This window comes from Lontra canadensis, unplaced genomic scaffold (genome assembly GCF_010015895.1).
Source record: "Lontra canadensis isolate GAN:19392208 unplaced genomic scaffold, GSC_riverotter_1.0 scaffold1, whole genome shotgun sequence".
NCBI classification, from domain to species: Eukaryota; Metazoa; Chordata; class Mammalia; order Carnivora; family Mustelidae; genus Lontra; species Lontra canadensis.
Genome location: NW_022630995.1, coordinates 81,659,243 through 81,685,039, shown reverse-complemented (window position 1 = coordinate 81,685,039; position 25,797 = coordinate 81,659,243).

Genomic DNA, 25,797 nt, shown 5'->3' with positions numbered 1-25,797 from the left:
GTGATGACAGCAGTTTATGAGACCCAGAGCTCACCTAGAGAGATTATATTTAAACAAAAGAAAGGATCCTCTCTGAATTATAACAGGAGGGAATGAGTAAAAGATGGGTATAGTATAGATTTTCTTTATGGCAAAATACATTTATCTGTTAAGAAAGGAGTGGTTGGGGGAGGGCATAAGTAGCTGGAGAAAAAGGACAAGTTTTTTCGTTTTTGTTTTTTTAAGATTTTATTTATTTATTAGAGAGAGAGAGAGAGAGCACATGCACAAGTGGCCACAGGGAGAGGGAGAAGCCAACTCCCCACTGAGCAGGGAGCCTGACTTGGGGCTGGGTCGCAGACCATGGGATTATGACCTGAGCTGAAGGCAGATGTTTAATCAACTGAGCCACCCAGACATCGCAAGAATGGATAAGTTTTTAAAGAACTTCTAAGTAAAATGAAGAAATAACATTTAAAAAATGACCAAGAAATGTAAAACATAAGGAAGTTTAGGGAATTGCTCAAGGGTGGTTGAAATGATGAACCATGGAAATTAAACCAGATAAGACAGAAGACAGGAAGTATCAATAGAGAGAATCCTGCAGAGTCAAGGACGAGAGGTCCCCATGCACAAAAAAAAAGAAGAGGAAGAAGAAGAAGGCAGCAGCAAAAAAGAAAGAAAACCTAGTGAAAAAGGACAAATGCAACAATAGGAAGGATGGTTTATTATTTCTAAGAAAGATGTATTAGCTATGTCAAAGTCCAGGGTGTAGCCATAGAAAAGGGTGAAGAAACAGAATGGAAATAAAGCTGTCCAGAGCCAAGTAAATGAGCGGGTGACATGTTTAACTATCTACAAACATGAACATGATAGTCCCCTATAATGATGTCACAACTGAAAGAAGGACACAAGGAACCAGAAATGTGAGTCTAAAGGAATGCTATCCTCAAGCAAGGATTATATCCAATGTTTTAATTTGTTCTAGATTGACACACACTGTATTAGAAACCAAGTATGACAGAGCTCATAATTCAAAATAAAACAATTCTTCCTCTCAAAAATCTATTCAAAACAAACTTGTAGTTGCCAGAGGGGATGGAGGTGGGGAGATGGGCACAATGGGTGAAGGGGATTAAGAGACGCAAACTTCCAGGTGTGGAATGAATGAGTCATAGGGATGAAAGGTACAGCATAGCGAATATAATCAATAATATTGTCATAACTTTGTATGGTGACCCATGGTAACATCATAGTGAGCATTTTGTATTGTACAGGATTAAAAAATAAATTACAAGGAGATAAAGAGGACACCACTGGTACTAAAATTCAGGCCCTTCAGTCTTTCTATTCCACTACTCTTGGCACACTGGCTTGTTGCAAAATGAATTCTACAGCTTTGCTCTAGTCCCTCATTCAGGGCAGGAAGAAGAAACAGAGGAACATCAGCAGCTATATCCGTTCTTTCAATTAAGAAAATGAGGGGCACCTGGGTGGCTCAGTGGGTTAAGCCACTGCCTTCGGCTCAGGTCATGATCTCAGGGTCCTGGAATCAAGCCCTGCACCAGGCTCTCTGCTCAGTGTGGAACCTGCTTCCCTCTCTCTCTCTCTCTGCCTGCCTCTCTGCCTACTTGGATCTCTCTCTGTCAAGTAAATAAATAAAGTCTTTAAAAAAAAAAAAAAATGAAAAGCTTTCCCTAAAGATCCTACAGCTGACTTCCCTTAAGTATCAGGGCCCCTAAGGGTATCACATGGCTACATTTAGCTAGGAGGGAATCTGAGAATAGGGGGAAGGAATACCATGATTAACTTACACCTGTGGTTTTCCCTTAAACCGAAAGGAATGCTTTAACATGTGTGAAGACATTTTGATCATTGCAGTGATGAAGAGAACCCAATGGCATGACTGGCTACTCATGCCAAAAGGCCAGAGATGCTAAAAACACTGAAATGTGGAAAACAATCCCCCACAGTGGAGATTTGTACTGTTCAAAACAACAAAACACCTCACCTCCATCAAGACACACTGGCTTAGACCAGTTGTGACCACCCACTGGGGTGGGCCCATTGCTACCACACTACAAACAAAATCTGTGTTCTGTTAGCAAACAACCTGTGGAGGGGGACAGTAGGAGAGTGAGATGAATATTGGAAGAGAAGTTTGTACCATGTCATGTAGTTAATGAGAAGGCATAGAAGATTTTTTAATTAACAAGGAACATGATCAGATCTTTGATTTATCTGGTAGCAGTACTGAGGATGAAATGGAGACATATGAACCAATATAAAAGAAACCAGTTAAAGCAATCCAGGCCAAAATAATGATGGACTCAACTACACCTGGAGCAGTGAAACTGGAGAAGAGGGAGATTTATATCCATGATGTTAACAAAGGAAAATCAGCTTGGAGTCTTAGTTAGTACATTTGACCTTAGTTCAGACCTGCTTCTCCCACACAGTAGCTATATGACCTTAAGTCGTAAGTTACAGAATTCTCAACTTGAATTTCTCCTTGACTTTTTTTTTTTTAAGATTTTATTTATTTATTTGACAGAGAGAGAGAGCACAAGTAAGCAGAGCGGCAGGCAGAGGGAGAGAGAGAGAAGCAGGCTCTCCACTAAGCAGGGAGCCTGACGTGGGGCTCATGATCCCAGGACCCTGGAATCATGACCTGAGCCAAAGGCAGCCGCTTAACCAACTGAGCCACCAGGTGCCCCTCTCCTTGACTTTAAAATAATAGTTCCTAACTCACAAAATTGTTATGAGAATTCAATGAGTTAATGAGGTATGCTAAATACTTTTCACAGTATTTGACCAGTTCTTTTTATCATCATCATCATCAAAGGAATGAGGGGAAAATCAGTCCCTAGGTGTCTATGTTTGTTATCTGGATATGAATATTTACTTATGGAGAGAAAATAGAAATGAAATGAATAGTTTTCAACATGTTAAGTGCCAGCACATAATAGACCCTTGAAAAAAATGCATTGAGAAACAAATGCACTTAAACAAAACAAACAAATGAACAAAATAAAAAAAGAAACAAGCAAAAAAATAGAATCTTAAATACAGAGAAGAAGCTGATGGTTGCCAAATGGGAGGGAGGTGAGCAGATGGGTGATACAGAAAAAAGAGATTGAGAGTATGCTATCATTAAAAAAAAAAAAAAATGAATACCCTTATCATGATGAGCACTGAGTAATGTGTAGAATTGTTGACTCATTATATTGCACAGCTGAAACTAATATAACCCTGTATGTTAATGGTACTTCAATAAATGAAAGAAATAAAAATTTTTTCATGTACTAGACATTAAGGATGGCATGGGATATAACGAACAGTGGGTATTAGATAAGACTGATGAGTCACAGGCCTGTACCTCTGAAACCAATAATACATTATATGTTAATTAATTGAATTTAAATAAACAAATATTAAAAAATAGTAAAATAAAATAAAATGCAGTAAATAAATGAATGCTTAGAATTAAAATGTCTGTAGGAAAACTGAAAGATTTCTGCCTGTATGTATCAGGAATTTAGGATCTGAGAAATACAGATCTGGAAGTTATGTATGACCAACTAAAATCAAGTGACATGAATACTATGGAGGACAGAAAGGAGCAAAGGTAGAATAAGGAATAGCAACATTTTTTTAAACCAGGCAGAAATAAGTAAGATTATTTTTTCCCATTTGCCATACGTCCTATTTGACAAAGGAGACTTATTTGTAATTTAGGATATTTATAACAAATCATAAGACTTTTGTGGACATTATCATACCCTTCAGAAAACAGTATGTGCCAAGATTACAAGGGAAAAAAAGAACATAACCTGTATGAGGAAGTTTGTCTTTTATACTCCTTTTATTAATTTTCATGAAAGTATTTCTTAATGAAGAAGCTCTAAGGGGATATGTCAGACTCTTAAATACAACTGACACATATAATGAGTGAGGGAGGAAAGACAGTATTTCTTTCCTATGATCAAAAATTAGAAAGGGAGAATGTGAGTAAAAAACAAACATATATTTGGTCTTTGCCTGAAGTTCCTTCAACAGATCTCCTAAGACCTCTATAATTTCTGAATGACACAGTTGATAGGAGCATCTTCTAGTCTAATATTTGGTCTTTATCCCTGATTCCTGACACAGAACTCCTATGTCACTGGCAATTTCCTGGGTAATAGGAGCATCTTTTCTTCAACTGAAGCCATTTTTTTGGTGGGCCCTTAGACAGTTCCAGGATGGATACTGGTCACCAGAAAGACCAGGGCAAGATTAGAGTACTGGAATTTTTAGCCCGGCCCCCTCACATCTAGAGAGGGGAGAGGGGATAGAGATTGAGTTCATCACCAACAGTCAATGATTTATTTAATCAACCAGTGAAACCTCCATAGAAACTCCTAATAAGATTCAGAAAGCTTCTGGATTAGTGAACACACCACAGTGCTAGGAGGGTGACACGCAACTTCCATGTGCCCCTCCCCTATATCTTGCCCTATTCATTTTTCCATTTGGCTAGTCCTGAATTGTATCTTTTATAAGAAATCAGTAACAGTAAGTAAACTTTCCTCAGTTCCATGAGCCATTCTAGTAAATTATCTAACCTGAGGAGAAAGTCATGGAAATCCTCAATATACAGCTGGCTGGTCAGAAACATAGGTAACAACCTGGAACTTGTTACTGGCATTTGAAGTAGGGCAGTCTTGGGGAGCCTGGGTGGCTCAGTTGGTTAAGAATCTGCCTTCAGCTCAAGTCATGATTCCAGGATCCTGGGACTAAGCCCTGCATCAGGCTCCCTTCTCCTTGGAGAGCCTGCTTCCTCCCTCTCCCACTCCCCCTGTTTGTGTTCCCTCTTTCACTGTGTCTCTCAAATAAATAAGTAAAATCTTTAGAAATAATAATAATAAAATAAAATAAAATAAATTTTTTAAAGAAGTGGGGCAGTCGTGAAACTGAGCCCTTAACCTATGAGGTCTGTGCTAACTATGGTAGTTAGTATCATAACTGAACTGATTTGTAGTTCAACCAGTTGATGTCACACAATGGGAGAAATGGTTGTCACTCAAAATTGTTGTGAGGTAAAAAAAGGTTTAGAAGAGATTGATGAATGCAAATGCCAAGTACTAAATAAAAGTTTTAGATCCTTAGGATATTTTCTATTCGCACAGCTAATCTATTATTAATCCCCAATAGCCAAATGTTCTTCAGATGATGTATTCCACAAATATGCTTCCTTTAACTCAAATTTTTTTCAATCTTAACAGTATAAATAATAAAGAGAAAGTGCTGTCTATTGACTAGCTCTTGCTCTGCTGAACAGACTTTCAGTATGCTGATGGGGTAAATACCTTCCACAGAGTGACAGAGAAAGAGAGTGAGAGCGAGCCTAAAAGATAATTAAATAATAAAAATTTGTACCATTTTCCTCAGGCAAAATTTACACAAGCTAAGCCCCATTATTATCCCCTTTTCTTCCCAATTTGCATCAAACTTTTATTAAAGTAGGCTCTGCTTATCAGCAAGGTTAATATGGAAAAATTGCACTAGCTGAAGCATGGCTCTAGGCAGCAGAGCGTTTGAGAACAATTCTTTTTATGGAGAAGCTGACAGGAAATCTCCAAAGATGCAACACAATATTCTGGAGCAAAGAACAATGGATTATGTAACCTAGGTCCAAACATCTCTCTTCAAACACATGCACAGAAACCCAATAGTATAGAAGAAAAGGGATTGTGCTGGCCTCAAGGTGAAAGTTACTATTACCCTTCACTGCCCCTTTTTATCCTAACTTCTCCCTTCTCACATTATTGTAGTGTAATTTTTTGTGGAGTTTTCCTACATATGGTTTCTTTACATTTGCAATATACTGCAGAATTTTTTCCATTTAGTCCTGTATCGATATTATTTATAAAACAGCCTCTTTTTCTTCCAATTTCTTCTCATAACCCAGTTAGCATCATAAAGTAAAAATTGTACCTTTGTATGGGAGAGCCCCCAGATGAAGCACACTTTTATTCCATGTTTGACAGATGTGGCATTATATCTACTCTTTAAGCAACCATGTATAGTACTGAATTCAGGTAAAACATATGTACTTTTCCCCTAATGTATAAAACTTAAACTGGCATAGCCAGAGGCTGTTTATCCTAAAAGTCTTCTCTGCCTAAACTTAATTAGCACTCTTCCAGTGAGTACTATGGTTCTAAATTCCTAATTGCTATAAACTAATTTTCTTTCCTCAATCTAAGCCTGGTAATATGGCTCTAACAGATGACCTCCATAATATAACTTGTAATATGTAAGGCCCCAGTCTGAGAATAATGTTACATATTTAATTGAACCTAACAGAAACCACAACAGCATCTCTACCTTTGCCAAGAGAGTAAAAAGGCAACAATAATATACACTATATTACATAATATGCCTAACATTATGATTATAATACAACATAATACACATTATGTATATCATATATATTAGTATGCCTAAGCTTAATATGTTTCTAAAATAAACCTTTCCTTCTAGTTATTCTTTTATTTTTATATATGCTCAGCAAGAAATCATTATTCAAGATTTCAAACTCAAAATTATGTCCCCTTAATTTCAGAGAAATTGACAAATTTGGATTCTGCTGGGTTTGTAATAGGGAGGGTATACTTTGACACGGGTTGGGGGGGCGGTGAACAATGTTTCCTTTGTCAATGTTTGCTTCATCAAAAATAATCTCAAAATCTTCTTAGAAATTCTTCAGTTTATTTAAATAATCAAATCAAACCTAAAACCAGGTATCTTTACATTTTAAAATATAAAAATAACTTGCTGAAGCAGTTCTTAAATAACTGCCACTACAAGTGCCTAGTCATTCATTCATTCTAGATGTATTTCCTCATATAGATTAAGGTCAAGGTAGAAACCAAAGTTACCTTGGTAAAAAAAAATAATAATAATAACTCCAAGATTAGAAAATACTAACTATAGATATATATGCCAGTCATAGCTAAAGAGAATAAAATTGCAGGTGTCTTAAAGAAGGACAGAAAATGAAAATACACCCACATTTTCCAAAACTATAGTAATAATAAACTCCCCACACATAAAGGGAACTGCCTTCGGTATACAGGTGGGAAAAAAATAATACTCAAAGGTGAATGTTCCTACCATTTTGATAGCATTTTCCATAGTCATGATTTTTTAATCCCAACTAAACAACCCTTCCTATCAAGTATTTATGACTTGCTGGAAGACCAGAGAATACAGTTTGTGATGGTTATGGACATTTTCTCTGGTAAGACTCCTCACATTAGTTCTCAAATATATTTCCAATATATGGAACTAGTGGGTCAGTCTGCCCATTGTTCCCTAATTTCAAACCCATTTTTGGATGAGGCACTAATTCACAAATGGAGCAGAGTGTGCACAACACAACAAAGTCACTGAGTTCTTCATGGTGACTGCATTATCTAAAAAGCTCCCCAATATACAGGCATGACTGAAAATGAGGAAGCCTGATGCACCCAGGAGAGGTATAAAGGAGACATTTATGGCAGTAAAGGGGGCCAGGAGAAACATTTGAGAAAACGGGAAGAGGAAGGTGAAGAGTGCAGTCAAGTTATAGCCATTAAATATTTGAAGAATTGGGAAAACACTCAAACCATTAAGCATAAAAATTGGGGCAGGCAATTGTATATACAGTATGGCCCCAGGTTTTCTGATAAAATTGTGTATTTTCTTGAAGAAAACCGAATATTAAGGGTTTTTTTTCCCTTAAACTTTTAATTTTTTTCATTCTACTTTCCTATCTTTAACACAATCTGTACCTTGTAAGATTGAAAAAGGACACGCTACACTAGCGTTTCGTGAAAATGTGGCATGCTTTTCCATTTAACTGATGTAACGTGGCGCTCAAGTTCCCACTCTCAGTGGAGTGAGGAAGTAAACCTGTTGATCAAGGTTACTCCTTTACTCCTTTACTTCTGATGGTAAAACAGTGTGTTTTGGGTAGAACAGTAACTTCCCGGTAGTCTCGGCCTCTTTGGGGTAATGGCCGATTGTTAAAGGTTTCTGTCCTCTCCGGCTCTCCAAAATGGAGACGGAGGAGCTCAGCTCTCCGTCCTCCGGGACCCACCCAGGAAGTGCTTCCTCACCTGGGGTGTGGGCCCCACCGGAGGCCCCAAGGTGTGCCGGGCGACCACTGGGGTGTAGTCCATCCAGACAAGGATCGCCTACACCTAACCGCGCGGCTCCCGGGCTCTCCGTGAGCACTGCGCACCTCAGCCGCGCAGCTCTGTCTCTACCACAGGCCTACGGGGACCCCAGGCTTCCCAGTACTTCCTGCTCTCTTGGGGGTGGGGGGTGGGGGCCGGCGCCTTGTGGCTCACGCCTGCGCAGTGCTGCCCTGGTTCCTGAGCCTAGGCACACACAGCCTGTGCAGCCATCACTCCCTTTAAGGCACAATGAGGGGCTTCTTGGTTCCCACGGCCACCTTCAAGTTTCCTGGGAGTGAGAGCCAGGCTTCCTTGCTTTTTATCACACCCTCCCACCGCGGAATAAACTCCGACACGCATATCTGACCATTCGCTTCCTCAGGCCCGCCTGATTTTGTGTTTACTTGGCCTGACTTAGACTTCCTTTCCATCCATCTTCCTCTTCCCAAGGCAGCAATTCTCCCCTACTCAACAACTGTAATGGTGAAGTGGTTGCAGAGAAACATTAATTTAGGGAGGGTTGAAAAAAAGAGTTTAATATGTATAAGATTCTTCATTGCATCGTTTCTACTTACATAATCTTTTCCCCAAAATATTATTTTTAAAGTATAATTATGGGAGTCCTAGGGTCATTCTGAAAGTCACAGACAGCCAGGTAATTCTCACTTACTGCCAACAAGATAACCTTTCTGGAAATATGTTCTATTTTGAATTCCAAAAGAGCATATTGCCAATCCTGCTTAGGCCAAGAGAGCATAATGAGACCTGCATGGACCCTATAATATATATGAGGCGTTTAGCCTGCCAGATGTATTGGTATTCAATGTTAGCTATGATGACAATGTTGCCGAAGGTAGCAGAAACAGAATTTAATCAGAATGCCACAGTAGGGAAAGAACTGATCCTTACAGTAGTGAGATAGATAGATACAGATATATATATATGTGTATGTGTGTATATATATATATATATATATCTCCATAAAAGCTAAACTGGCTACTAGTTCACTGCCAATTTCATGTGCTCTCCTAATCCAGGAAACAAAGGGAACACAACACACACTCAGTGTTGATCTCAACTGGACGGGGTTGTTGGATTTGGAACCACTATTTAAAAGGTTCTGCTTTACAGTGAAAATACACAAAAAGATGATTTGAACCCAAGGTATAGCAAGATGCTGTATGACAAAGTTTGGTTATTTTTAGAAAATGTCACTCTAGAAATGAAGATATAGATATAGACATAGATATTGGTATAGATATATAGATAGATATACTTTTTTATTCAGGGGGGAAAAAAAAAGTTTTCCAACCACATACAGGAGGTGTTTGGGTACTGGGAGGTGTCTCTCCATCCAGCCCCAGCCCCTAGCCAATGTAGTTTTCACAGCAATAAGGGGCGTGGGATAATGGCCCAAAAAATAAAAGTGGTGTCTATGTGTGTCTGGGAAGGAGAGGAATCCAAAAGCCGTGAAGAGGTGTTTGGGGTTTTTTTATGCTACCATGCAAAAAAACCTTTATTAACATTCTGAACAGCTATTAACAGAGTGTGTATATATATACACACTCACAACTGGAGATAGAGTTCAGCCTGTTTTGTCATTGAGAGAAGGAAAGAGAGCAAGAGAGGGAGGAAGGAAGGGAAGGAATTAAGGAATCTTACCAACATAAATTCTGAATTGAGGAGATGAGGGGAGTGTGGAGAGGATAGGGCTGGTGAACTGGTTTGGAAGGTGAGGTTGGTTAGGAAACATAAGGAAATCAATTTGAACAAGTAACTTTTGATATATTATCTTCCAGAAAGGAACAATAATAGAACCTTTCTTTTTCTTTTTTAAATATATTTTAGATATAATATTAAAGTCTTATATTTTCAATATACTACTAAGAGTCTTTCTTTTTATTGAATTAATTTATTTATTTTTGGAAGAAAGAAAGAACCCAGCATCAAGTTGTTGAAGACTGTACAAAATCACTCCTTATTTAAACCAAGTCCCTTTAATAAGGCCAGAACAAACTCAAACTTAACAATGTGTGGATTTTTTTTTCTAAACAGCCTACTATAAGATGACAAACATACAGAAGAAAAAATGTGGTAAATCATTTGCAACTTTATCAAATTAAAACCAGCAACTACCATTCAAATGCCCTTGGGTTTTTATGTTGGATGAATGGAAATCATAGTTTAAATTGTTAACAAAGATGCTGCTTGATGCACTACTCAGTAGGAAGTCCTTCAGGAAGGTTACTTGGAAGGGCAAAGCAATGCTGCTTACCAATTTTGTTAACTTAATCCCAGGCTTAGCAATGGAGTGGGAAAAATCAACTGAAAGAAGAGCTTTGCCTTCAGCACAGTATTTAAAGAAGTAAAAATAAGGATACCGTTGAAGCTATTTTAGGTAAATTCTAAAGTACCTACTAAAGGCCCAGGTCAGTTTTTCGGGATTTTTTTTTGGGGGGGGAGGAGGATGCATTATATAATGGCTAATGTGCTTTAAAATAACTATAATATATATTCATATTTCATAAATATTGGTTTATGACATGTGGCAACTCAACTTAACACTCACAGCTATGACTGTAACATAAAATATTTCCAGAGGGTAAAAACAATGAGAAGTCTCAAGACCAGTACACCATCTTACACTAAAAGGAAGGAAGATCAAAACATATAATTTTCATATTTTAAAAGCTCCTAAAACTTGGATTTTCTTGTAACCAAAAAAGATAACCTCCTGATCAATTCATACACAGTCTTGTATCCACTTCTATGCACCTCTCTCACTCTTCATATTTGATTTCACTTTTTGGGATGCCAGCAAAAATCTTCACTGAAGTCAAAAATAACCTTCACAACAGAATTTCTTTTCCAAACTGTACAACTTGAAAACTTGAAGAGTCACAGTGCCCTCTAGTGATTCATTGGTAAGACCGACTTTTATTTCAATTTCAGAGAACAAAAAGTTTAAGTGATTCTTACACATTTCCAGGGAATTTTTTTGTTGTTTTGGTTTTTTTGCAACACATATTTATAAATGGAGACTTCTATTTCTAATGGGAGGAAGTATAAGTTACAATAAATTAGCCATACACCACAATGGAGAATGACTCCCTTTTTTATCTAGTGCTCCCACAGTTATACTGTATCTGGAGGGGAAAGGGGGCTTAATTTCAATCAATCCTGCAAAACAAGATACATTAATATATACAAATGTAAGATTATTAATCTAGAATTGTGATGAGTACAGGTTTGTGGAGATGTGGAGCTGTACTATAGTCCCGAATCTGTCAATGCCTGACAATGAGACCAGTGTCAAAGAACTTCTTTGGAATTTCTCAGTCTCGCCGGAACCTCATTTTTCTTTCTCTGTAAATGAAAAAAGGGTGGATGAGGATGCAGGAAAATGGACTGTAAACACTTCTACTGGGAACATTGATTCTATAGCCTTTCTGGATTCAATAACTCTCTAACAATTTCCTACGTACATTGGCAACAATTCTCAAAAACCAAAAGGTTTCAAATGTATATCACCTTAGTGCCAGAATAATGGCCAATGTTGAACTCGTACTCTGTCCCACATACTGTTTTAAGTGCTCTAAGTATATTTGCTCGTTTAATCCTTACAAAATATTCTATAATGTTGTATTAATAATTAACCCCATTTTACATAGCAAGGAACTGAGACACTGAAATTTGTCTGAGTTTACAAAATCAATAATTGGATACAAACCCAGACTATATGGTTCAGAGTCCATGCTGCTAACTATTATACTATACTTCCAGAACTTCATCTTCTGGGAATTTACCCAAAGAAAATAACCAAGGATGTACACAAAGAACTTTCAATCATGGTGTTAATCTCAGCATCATTTATAATAGGAAAAAAATGTAAAGTAATTAAATATATCAAATATACTAAGTGAAAATAGCAGTTTAGACACATACATATATTCATGTATATATAGTGAATGCTTCCATTTTTAAAAGAAATATATATTAAGAGGAAGGAAGGAAATTTGCAAATGTGTAAATAATAATTATGTTGTGAGCATAGCATAACATATAGAGAAATTGAATCATCCTATGTTGTACACCTGACACTAATATAACATTGTATGTCAATGACACTCAAATTTAAAAATTATAATGATAATAATGTGTAGAGAGTAAGTGGGAGAGTAGGCATAATGATTTTTAATGTCCATTTTCCAAATTTTCTACAAATAATTCTAAAAATATTTTTATATTTGGGCGCCTGAGTGGCTCAGTCATTAAGCATCTGCCTTCTGCTCAGGTCACAATCCCAGGTTCCTGGGATCAAGCCCCTCATCGGGATCCCTGCTCAGCGGGGAGCCTGCTTCTCTCTCTCCCACTCCCCCTGCTTTTGTTCCCTCTTTCACTGTGCCTTTCTATGTCAAATAAATAAATAAAATCTTTTAAAAATAAAATAAAATAAAAATATTTTATATTTTTAAGAAATGAAGGTCAACTTTTTTTTACTTTTGCAAAATTTTAAAGTTGGAAATCTTCACATGAAAACTTTTGCTTTTGACTGCTACTTTTCCATGTTTGCCCTTGCTATTTTATTTTATTTTATTTTACTTTATTTTATTTTAATTCCAGTAGAGTTAACAGAGTATTATATTAGTTTCAGGTATATAATATAGTGATTCAACAATACATCAGCCAGTGTTCACTACAAGTACGCTCCTGGGATGCCTGGCCGGCTTAGTTGGTAGAGCATGGGACACTTGGTCTCAGGGTTATGAGTTCAAGCCCCAAATGGTCATGGAACCTACTTAAAAATAAAAAAATAGAGCACCTGGGTGGCTCCGTGGGTTAAAGCCTCTGCCTTTGGCTCAGGTCATGATCTCAGGGTCCTGGCATCAAGCCCCGCATCAGGCTCTCTGCTCAGCAGGGAGCCTGCTTCCTCCTCTCTCTCTGCCTGCCTCTCTGCCTACTTGTGATCTCTGTCAGATAAATAAATAAAAACTTTTAAAAAATAAATAAAAATTAAAAAACAAGTGCATTCCTTAATCTGCATCACCTATTTCGCCCCTCAAGGAAATACCATCAAAACTATAATGAGATACCACCTCACATCTGTCAGAATGGCTAAAATCAACAACATAGGAAACAACAGGTGTTGACGAGGATGTGGAGAAAAAGGAACCGTCTTGCACTGTTGGTGAGAATACAAACTGGTACAGTCACTGTGGAAAACAGTACAGAAATTCTCAAAAAGTTAAAAAATGAACTACCCTAGAATCCAGTAATCGCTGTACTGGGTATTAACCAAAAAAAATACAAAAACATTATAGAAAGGGATACATGCACCCATATGTTTATTGCACCATTGTTTACAATAGCCAAATTATGGAAGCAGCCCAACTGTACATTGATTGATGAATGGGTAAAGAATATGTGATACACAAACTTACACATATATACACACACACACATACACACACACAGAGGAATATTATTCAGCCATAAAAAAAGAATGAAATCTTGCCATTTGCAGTTATGTGGATGGAGCTAGAAAGTATAATGCTAAGTGAAATAACTCAAATACAAATACCATATGATTTCACTCATATGTGGAATTTAAGGAGCAAAACAAGTGATCAAGTGAAAAAAAAAAAAAAGAGAAAGACAAGCCAAGAAACAGACTTTAACTGTTAAAAACAAACTAATGGTTTACCAGAGGGGATGTTTGTGGGGAATGGGTAAAAATATTTTATTTTTAATGGGAAATTCAGGCCAATTGTGCTCTAAGATACTTCCTAGCTCTAAATATTTATGATTCGGAAACAATAAATAGAGAATAGTCATGGAATTTTAGAACTTGGGGGGAGAAAAACATTTACCATACCTCTAAAGGTTCCCATATCTGCTTGATTCTCAGAATAACCTGGGCTAATCAAAGACAAACTTCTTGCCTCTCTCTTTTTCCAGTCAAGATCATCTGAGGATGAGGTCCAGGTGATTCTTATGAGCTGACTGTGGGAAACCACTAGTTTACTCCCATTGCATCATTTCAATCATCTGACTGGCACATAAAACAGCACTCTTATAAACCAAACCCAGACCAGAGTCTTCATATATTGTTGGCTATTATAAGCAATCCAATTGAAATTGACAAATTTCAATTTCAAGTTCAATTTTTAAGTTTTCTTGAGGAAAAATGTGTCTTAAAATAAACAATAAATTTACTAATAAAAAAATTGTATGCATAAAATAATGAATGTCAGACCTATCAACTATAAACAGTGAGAATGTATTCTTACCTATATTAATTTGCAAGTAATTTGTTCACATTTCTAACTACATACTTATTTAAAGGAACCAAAACTTCTTAGAGTTCACAGGACACAAAATCAGACCCAAACAAAAAGAACAATTTTGATATTATTGGCAGGGTGTTGGGGAGGGTGGAGTTAATGCAATAAAAGACAGTTTTGTTTTAAGCAAAAGATCGTCTGAAGCCTTTTCAATAGTGCTAATTGCACAGAGTAAGAAAAAGCCACTCTGGACACAGTGAAAACATTTGTAAATGAAGAAAGAAGGAAAGTCTCTTGTGAAATCATCCTTGAAGTTTTAAACTTTAAATGTTTGTCACCTTTTCTGAAGCCATTGAGCATATTCTTAGAGCAACAAGTTTTATTTGCGGTATAGTAACCTAACTGGTCTCAAACTGATGGTACCAAAAGAGATAGAGTTACAGTAACTTACATGAGACGGTCATCATAGACTCTATTTTATCTAAGCCACAGAACTAGTTGCCTGGCGTGCCCATGTCATTTTGTGCACAAAGACATCTGCCAGGTGCACCCCAGCAGGAAACAGGGAGCTGACTATTGATCTAAAAAATTACAGGTAAATAAATATGGAAGGTAAGATGGTTCATCTCTGCTTCCTACCATTCAAAAAGAAAGAGTTCTTAATGTACCAGTCTCAACAACACCAAAAAAAAAAAAAAAAACATGCATACACACTCTCATGGAGCAACTAAAAAGAAAAGCCAAGACTGATGTTGAATTGAAAAACTGTGAAAATTGTTTGGTAATAGTGAATTTTTAGATGACATGAATTGTGGATATCATGTGCTGTTGCTTTGATTGCTTGGATGACTCATCAGATAACACCCTCCCCCAAGCCTTAACTGCAAACTGCTTCAATTCCCTTACCTGAGCTTTAGCACTTCTCTCTTCAGAGTTCTGGAAAATGTTCTACTCAAGGCAACAAGTACACACACAGCCCAGATGAACTATAATTAAGGTGGCAAGAAACCAAGGAAAAGAGAAGGCTGTATTAGTTCAATTGTTTCCTTTGCATGGGGAGCAGATGGACTCCAAGGTCTAATAACCCTTTTGTACCTCAGCTAAAGCTGACAATACAACATTATACTCAGATGGAAGCACGAAGAAGGTGCCTAGCAACTTAGATTTGGAATGCGTGAGCTTTTGTCAATTTACGTCATAATCTTAATATTAAACAGGCTCGCTCTCATTTGCCAGTCATCACCTCATTTTATGTTTTTCAAACACAAGAAGATTAAACAGTCTTTCCTGAAAGTACTTTAGGCCCTTAGATATGGAACAGTAGTAGTATTTAAGAGTCTCCTCTTATAAATGTATACATAAAACCGCCATGACCCTTAATGGAAATTATGTAAATTGAGGGGCCTTCCGTGGATAACATTTTCATTAGCCACAGTATACACATAACCCAGAGTCTTTTTGAATTTGGAAACCAAGCACTATTCCTTGGACCTCATTGTGTTTGTGTATTTTGTGTAGATAAAAAGTTATTAGAACTTCCATTTCTATTTAGTTTTATCTTTTCCTTCTTTAATGTCTATTTGTCTACATTATAAAATATAGACAATTATACATAATATTTTATAATAAAAATAAAAAGTGAGTTTTGGGTTGTGTGCTCAAATATTTTAGATATCTAGATCATAGTAGGAGATCAATTAATAGCTAATGAAAGGTAATAAGGAAAGAATGAAGAAAGGAAGGAGACCTGAAAATGAATCAAAATCACTGGACCATCAGTGGACCAGCCACATGCCCTTCTCACAGGAAGAAAATTCTATTAGTAACATATGATCAAGGGGATGACAATCACCAATCCTCTCCAATATCCTACTGGGGTGTCTAATTATGTCAATACGGAGGGAAACAGAGATTGTTAATTTCCCATTTTACTTTATGGTAAAGAAGAAAAATATTGGGGAAAATTAATTTCTGTTAAGAAACCTAGAAATATTGGTTGGAGATATCAATAACATACCCAAGTCCTCAGATCCCAGACAAAGAGCTTCAAATATAGTTCATATTCTCCTGGCTTTCTCACTGGAGATGCCAGTGAAAAAGAAGGAAGAGATAATTATATAAAGAATAAATCTGAGTCTTTGCTGAACTCTTACAAATCTTTTTGACAACAATAATAAAAAGGAATAAAAAATGCTTCCAACAGAATTATCCTTAATTGTGATGAAAAATATATAACTGAGTATGTTATTCGTAATAGGACCCATCCTCCCCAGCATGGACATTTGGTGTTTGGAATAACTTCAAGGAGGGGAGAATTAGGAGATTTTCTGGACCACGTAGTTCTCATCAACTCAGGGGAGACAGGAAGGTCCCAGTACAAACTTGACTTGGAAGAGAAAAATTCTGCTATCATTATATTGATGAATGTTGGTCTAATATAATATCTTCTCCATTCTTCTGCCAATGCATACTCTCCTACCATATGACAAACACCAGTGAGAGAAGTTGTGTCTATCTCATTCTTATCTTCTCCCTATCCTTTGGTATGTAACCATATATTTGGAAGATCTTATGTTAAACAGGTCATAAAATAGTGTGGAGAAAAAAAAATGTGAAAAGAGCAGATGTACTGTAAAACAATTACTGGAGACAAAGGAGAAACAAAAGAAAATAATTTTAGCCCGGCCATACAAGGTTTCTCTCTTAAGTGGATAATGTCACATTCCTGCTTCAAAAAAAAAGAGGGGTCTAATTGTTTTCTTCCTTATCTTTCACAGCCACTCTAAACCTGTTCAAATATCATTAGACCTTTTCAAGATTGCTGTTGAACTTCTTCAAGATCTAATATTTTGTAATTCTTAATGTAAAGGAATAAAAGTAGACCAAGATCCTTCTCCAAGCTGAATAACTGACTTTGCATGGAGACTTGAGAAAGTGTTTTAACCTTTCCAAGTCAAGGCCTTCTCATGCGTAAAATAGAGCTAAGTAGCTTTCTACACTTTCCTCATAAATTGTTTCAAAATTCAAAAAACCACTGGGAAGAGTAGAAACATTTTGTTACTCTTTTCTTCAAAGATAAAAAAGGATCATCCCTCCAATGAAGGAAAGATGAAATCTACAGGATTAATTCATTTTAGATACTTAAATGCACAGCATTCTTAAAAAGGAACCTTAAACCTCAGCCCTGGATAACCTCTCACAATTGAGCCACTGTTTAATACATTCTTATAATGCCAAGGTTTTAGAAAAGAGGGTAAAAATACCTTCTTTGGGCAATTTGTGTGCAAATGAAACAGCTTATTAAAGATCCCCTCAATGAGAATGTGTAAACACTACTCTTGGCCACAAAGAAACAATTTCCTGGGGCAAACTTCATGGTCTGATTTCCCAGAAATACCCTGGAAAATGAACAGAAGGAAACGCCTTATACTGCTTTGTCTGTAGCCACAAAATATATACATAGGGTCCCACCCAGCTGGAATTTAACCCTGTGCCACCCAAAAAGAACAAAAATAATAACAAAAGTCCCATAATGAAGGCATTGTACACTTAAAAATAATACCTACACTATCTACACATGAAGGCCAATATAATTATGGTCCAGGAAACCGAGTTCCTTCGGAGTAGAAATGTGAACAGGTGCCCTGTCATAATATTTTTTAGGCAAGAACCATTCAAGGTTATCTCCTCTCCCCTCAGCTTACTTAGTTTAAATCCATCAGAGGGAGGAGGAGGAGTAGGATAGTACTTGTGAATTTATTCCATTTAGAATGGACTAAGTGAACATCCACAATGAATATGTCTATCAAACATTACTTTTTTAAAAACTATCATTATTGTAACTGTCGATCTAACAGAAGAGGGTTTAGAACAATTCATTCAAGGAATAGTCAATTTTTGTATGGTTGACTGTATCTCTACTACCATCTTATGTCTAAAATCAGGCTATCAATGTGTTTCTATCCTAGTCCCATCCCATCAAACACTCTTACTGTCAAGACTACCCACTTCCGTTAGCAGATTGGAAACCACAGACGCAACATCGACTTCTCCCTCTCTTTATTCTCAATTAATCAACATTCCTTTTAATATTAGTTTAGAAATGCCTCTCCCTTTCCTCTGCCACTACCATGGTTCCAATCTTTGTCATCTCTCTCCAATTGCTTCCAACTTTGCCTTTCCACCACTAGTTCTCAACACTGGTTGTACTTTAGAATTACTTCAAAATATTTGAAAAACACCCTAAATCTTTTACACAAATATCCTTAGAAGGTAAGATCTTTTTGCTTCTATCATTCACTCAAAATAAAAAGAAATTTTAGTATAGAGACATATGTAATTTATCTTATTACTTTTAAATGAGAGTACTTGATTGTAATACTTATGTTCATATTATCAAAGGACACCTAAGTATTTCTCATCCCTGAGTAAATGCCTGGCACATTTATTTTTTACAAGAAGTTTTTCTTCATGAAAAATTATCCACAGGTTACAGATTGTTTATAACTGAGTTAGAAATAGTTATTGCTATTTTATGATGTAATTGAAAGAGCACAGGACTGGGGATTTGAATTTTCATTCTGATTCTTAGTTATCTATGCTGCTAAGCATACGTTCCTTTTTAAAAAAAAATTGAATAATAATACTGTCCCTACACACCTAAAAAAATTATTGTCAGGAGTAAATGGAATAATATATATGAAAAAGTATGAACAACTACAAATTCCAAGTGCCCTTCTCTTATATTTATGCATTTTATTCCTAAATAGGCTATAAACTCTTAGATTAACTGTAGTTTATTTTAAGTATTGAAAATTAAGCAACATTCTGAAAAGAAAAAATGTATTTTTCAAGAGAGTTATTGTCTCTGTTACAACTTATGCTTACTGTATACCAGAGGCAGCCCTCTATTTAAAGAAATTATAAGTCAGAGTATGTGGAACCCCTCTCAAGCTGCCAGCACTTTCTCCTTCATCTGTAATCACTCCCTACTGTCCTTGGCAACCCCTGCCTAAGTCTGCAAATAATTCCCACTCCCTAATTTCAAAGATAAGAAAAAGCAAGCCAACCAACAGGTAAATTGCCAGCCGCATCTTGCTTCTACATTGGTTCATCGGGCCTGGTTCTCTTCTAAATGCCCTGCTCGGGAAAACACAAGAAAAACTTCTGCTGAGGGTGAGGGTACTCACATCTGCTAAGAGTGTATCCTCATGTGTTTGCCTGTGAGAAACAAGAGTGTGTCTAAATGCGAATTCAGAAGATGAAATTGAATGAGTGCAAGGGGGGAGGTAAAGAGCCAAGACAAGTTTCAGTCCAAAGCCACACCATAGACACTCACAGTTAAATCTGCTTCGGATCCTAGATACCCCCTTGAAGATTTATGTAGACTACCACCTGATTCAGGGGCTGTAAGAATTGGTCAGGGAACTTCAAGGTATTTCTAATCACATCCAACTATATATCCTAGTTAAGTTCAAATCTTAGCCAAAAAAAGCAAACAAGCAAACAATCACCACAAACACTTTTTATAAAACAGTATTCACCTGTATCAAACCTCTTTATCTTAGATATGTAGAGACATGGACAAGTCTTAACAATAATCCAATATGTCATTCTGAATACAAATTTGGGGATTCTTCAATTAAACTGTATTTAAATGTAATATTCATTTATTTCTTATCCAACTGATTATTCAACTATTTTGAAGGTTTTGCACTAAATTTCACTTGGCAAAATACACCTTTTTTTTAATCAAAGAGTTTACAGTATAGTATTATTTTACAACCATTTGGAATTGTTGAATCTTTTGAAAATCTGATTGAAGACACAGCTGTTTTTACCAGAAATACAAAAATACATGTAAAGCTTGCATCAGTTTTAAGGGCTAAAGTCTACCTAATGCTTATTAGGAACAGTTAATGTTCAAGAAAAAGTAAGAATGAAGGTAATACAAAGTAGCAAAATATTAACGCAATAAGATCCACTATAAGAGCTTAGGAGCATTTATTTGGGTGTAAAATTCTCAAAGATCCATGATGGAGGACACTTTGAGGTTTGCTCTTAAAGGATGAATAGGACTTTGCTAGACAGAGGTTGGAGCATTCAAGTCTACAGGAATGGCATAAGAAAAAGCAGAGAATCACATAAATATATGAATGTTATGCATGTCCAAACAAGAAAAATGTTAAAGTTCTACTAGAAAGTTTGGATTTCATTCTATAAGTAAAACCAAGTCGTTAATGTTTTTTAAGCAAGAGAGAGAGATGATCAGAATGGTGCATTAGAAAAATCCTTTTGAGGGCGCCTGGGTGGCTCAGTGGGTTAAAGCCTCTGCCTTCGGCTCACGTCATGAGCCGAAGTGTCCCGGGATGGAGCCCCGCATAGGGCTCTCTGCACAGTAGGGAGTCTGCTTCCCCCTCTCTCTCTGCCTGCCTCTCTGCCTGCTTGTGAACTCTGTCAAATAAATAAATAAAATCTTTAAAAAGAGAAAGATCCTTTTGACATTAAAGTATAAATTGGCGAGGATAAACATTAAAAATAGATTACTGCAGTGGTATAAGCAAGAAGTAATGAATCAGGAGCAATAAGGCTCATATAATGACACACTAGAGGTAGAACCAAGCAAAATTGGCCCTTTATTAGAATGTGGAGAGTATAGGAAGAGAAGGGATTAGATGTGATTACAAAGGTATCTCTTTTAAAATGTTAGGAATGAAGTACATTTTGAGTGAAAGATCAGTTTATTTAGGGCAGATTGAGTTTAAGCTATTAATTATTCCTGAAAATAAAAGATTTTACTTATGAACCTATATCCATCATAATACCAATAGTATTAACAACTATAATATTAAAAGAAAAAGACTAAACAAAATCTTGAGATTCTATCAGGAGATTGAAAAATCCTCCAAGAGAATTTTCAACTTTTATTCAAACAAGCAGGAATTCAGTGACCAGTTTGCAACTCATACCACATATCCAAGACCCAGCCTCTTCGGTTTTGTACTTTACAACTTTTATACTTTGCACAAACTAATCTACAGTGTGCAAAACAGAAGTTGTGCTAATATTCAGCAATAAACAGAAATAAGCAATGTTGCCAATCTCATCAAAAACACTGATTTCTTCCCAAGAGAAAGAATCTCACCAAATAAGTGGACAACAGTTACTTGACAACAGCGGGCAGCAGAACTTTGATCGGAAACCAGCTTCCTTCTTGCAATCCAGCCCCTCAGAATAATAGATTAAGATCTAAATGGAACTCAAGAAATCATCTAATGCAACCTTTCTTATGTAAGCAAAAAAAAAAAAAAAACCAACAGAACAAAACAAAACAAAAAACTAATGCTCAGGGATATTAAGGAAGTCACTTTGGTAATAAACAACAGAACTGGAACTAGAACTTTTGTCTCCTGACTCTCATTTCAGGTGTGTTTTTCTCAGCCCCATATTTTCAAATGTTTCTTTGAGTCATGAATTAACCCAGTGGACTTGGAGTTAACCTACGTCCCACAGAGCAGACCTCAGGAGAATACTGAGCTGCCATACTGATGGATTGTTGGGGTTGTTTCCAGCTGCTTGGACAGAACCATTCAAGCATCTGGCTGAGCTGAGGGGATGAGTGGCTACACACATGTGTGCTTACTGAGGAAAAGGTTAGAAAGGGGAAATAGCTTCTTCATAGGTGCCCTCCACTCTCTTTCTCTGCATTTCTATCCTAACAGTGGCTGCTAAGAGACCTGATGTCAAAGAACTCCATGTCCTCTGCCCTCCAGCCTGCCCTTCTGTCTCCCTGAGCCTCATGCCCCCAAATTATCTATCCCTATCCTTTCTTTGAGAGATTGCTAGCACTTAAAAATTGCTACTCTGAGGAATAGAGAAGCAATATAAGGAAAACGGTGTTTGAACTTCAGAGTTTGGAAAGCCATAATTAAAAGGCCCCTTCACTACACTCTTACAGGAGCAGAAACTAAATGCATTATCAACAATGGTTGGAAAATCAGTCTCTGAGAGCAGGACTCAAGAATCTGTTCAACAAACTCCACAGGGAGTTTTAATGTTCAGCAAGGTTAGAAAATCTCCAATATAATCTTCATGAAAAGTGTTTTCCTTAAGATTACATTTTGGATGTCCATTTCAAAAGCCAATCTAAAAATCTTAAATAGGAAAAAGGCGACACAAAACTGCTGGAGATTGAATGGGACAAAGCAAGTACTGGAACTAGAAGGTTTCAGAGATTTTGTCTAGGGTTCTGCTTCTCAAGCAGAAGAATGCCTCATGCACTGCCGAAATTACACAATGTTGCACTTTCATGGAAAGAAAGATTAAGTATTGTTTATTTTTCCCCATCTTTTTTCTTTAGATGGCAGACAGAGAGTAAAATTAAAAAACGAAAATAAAAAGATATCAATTTCAACTTAATTCCTGAAGAAGAAAATAAAAACTAAATGTAGACAAAATTTAATTACCGATTTACCCTCCATATGCTAAGTCCTTAACATGTTCTCTGCTTAGGTGCCAAATAAGGGTTTATGTGCCCAAAAATATTCAACTCACTTGACACTTTACATTAAGAAAAAATAGCAGGCTTCTCATCCAGTGAGACCCCGCTCCATGGCTATTTATAAATGGAGTAGAATAACAAATCATTAGGACGTGTTTGAGAGGGAGGGGAAAGCATGAATAACTACAGTTAGTATATTTCATGTGTCAGTCTACTATCTCAGCATTTATAGAGCCCACAGGAGGAAATTTTTTTGATATTTCTTTTCAGTTAAAACCAGCTGGTAAAATTTATAGCTTTTCTGGTTCACAGTAAACTATGGCCTTTGTAAAGGAAGGGTGTTTTGCTTTAAGTAAGTAGAGAGTTAATGATATTACCAAGAAATATAATTTTTCAACTTATTTTATACTGGCTCAATATCACAGTCCATGTTTTCCAGAACCTTCTAAAATTGAAAAAGAAATCATATCAGAATATTGGATTAGTTTTACAGAGTGAACATCTCAAAGAAGGAATAGTTTTCTGTGTTAGATGAAGTTTCTTTTGGATAAAGTCAAGTTGTACCTGCACACAAATGTTCCTTAACAAAACACTATAGTTATTAACTAAGACAAAGCTTAGTAAGCAACTCTGTTACATCTTGCTCTATACAAACACTGAATAATGTCTATTATATGGAATTTTTTTCCATACAGTAGACTTGAGGAAAATATACAGAAAATTGTGCTAATTTGGGTTTACTTATCAAGTTACACAATCCCAGGAAGCCACAGAATAAGATTCAGGGTATTTGAGGTGCACTAAAATAATACTGTGATGGGATAAAGATTCTTACAGCACAAGAGGAGTCTGTCAGACTGGCAATACTCTGTGTCTTCACCTGATCAGTTACTTTGTAAAAATCAGTGAACTATACTATTTGTACACTTTCTATACATTTGTTATATTTCACAGTTTAAAAATAATAGCTAAACAAAAGAAAATCTCTCAACCATTCATTAATCTCTGCTGTCTCCTGAGAATACGTTAAAATTACACTGAAAGGATTTTTTTTAAGTTCCAAATCCACAAAGCAAAAAGAGGATGATGTAGAAATAAGATATGTCAACTAAGTTTTGGAAGGTGGAAAGTATATGGACATATAATAACTGACTTAGAAGACAAGAGAAAAACCAAATTTCTATACAGAAATAAGAAATGAACCTTGAAAAGGCTCAAGAGTTGGGTCTCACAAGTACCACTGAAGCTCAAGTATTTGTGGGACTGAAAATAGAAGGGTTGGTTATCAGCCTGTAGAGGAAGCAGTTCAGCACCTAGATGCCTTCCATCACCCCAGTAAAAGACTAAAGAAGTCAAACCTTAGAAACTTTGGGTTAGGAGTCATCAGGCACAGCTGAAGGCAGAGATGCCATACTGAGTGAAATTTATATACTAAATAGGGAGACCCTTGAGCTCACCCCCACCCCAGCCACTACCACAGCAACCTGAATCTTGGAGCTCTGGTGGTGACCCTTACAACCCCTAGGCAAGGAGATAATGGATTTCTACCAAGGAGAACTGAATGTATAAAGAAAAGATCATGTACTCAAGGTTGAGTATGAACAATGAAGCAGCATAATCTCCACCCAAATAACCTGCATAGCAGCCTGTCAACACACCCTATAGGCCTCTGTGCACACATATGCCCACATGTGCGTGCACACACACACACTTACACACACAGATTTCAGTGAATTCTTAAATCCTTCACTCTTAAATATGAACAGGCAAAACTTTACCAGATATCTAAAGAGTAATCTTTGACACGAATGATAGTGACAAAAATAAACAAGAAACATGAAGGTCAAAGAAACAGTCAATACAAAGAACAAAATAAAACTTTTTTTTTTAAGATTTTATTTATTTATTTGACAGAGAGAGATCACAAGTAGGCAGAGAGGCAGGCAGAGAGAGAGGGGGAAGCAGGCTCCCTGCTGAGCAAAGAGCCAGATGGTGGGGCTCGATCCCAGGACCCTGAGATCACGGACCTGAGCTGAAGGCAGAGGCTTTAACCCATTGAGCCACCCAGGTGCCCCACAAAATAAAACTTTTAAACACTGAAATTAATATCCTGAAAGACATAATAGAAGATATTAAATTCATGATATGAAAATGGAATGTAATGAAAAGAAACAAGGGGCAATAACAAGACAATAACCAAAACAAAGGCCGCAACTATTTTACATTGGAACAGGAGGAAGGAAAGTTTTAGAAAGGATATCCCTCAGACAAATATTAAAGTAATAAGATTACCCGACGTGTCTGAACATACAGAGAGGGTAAATCCAAATTTCTGACATAAAGTTTAAGGATACTTAGTGACAGATACAAAGAAAATAAAGGAAAGGAAAATGGAGGAAAAGAAACAGTCCAAGAAAAAGGGAAGTATTACCCTAGAGAACTTGGGCTCCTAACCCAGATGAATTAACGGGGGCTGAACTTATTCTACTACCTGAAACAAACAAACAAAAGACAATATATGTGAATTAATGGTTTTCAAAAACTGGACAGTAGGCAACAAAAGACAGTGGTCTATGAAAGAATGTTCCTTTCCTATTCTTTTCAAGGGCACACAAAACAGGCTATACTATAAGCCATGAAAGAAAGAGGCTCAACAAAAAAAGACAAACATCCTGTAGTGTCACTTATACGTGGAATCTAAAAATGTCATACGTATAGAATCAGGGACTAGAATCGTGGTTACCAGGAGTTTGCAAGGTGGGGTGAAAGGGGAGATCTTGGTCAAAGGGTACAAATTCCACTTTTAAAATGAACAAATTCTGGGGAT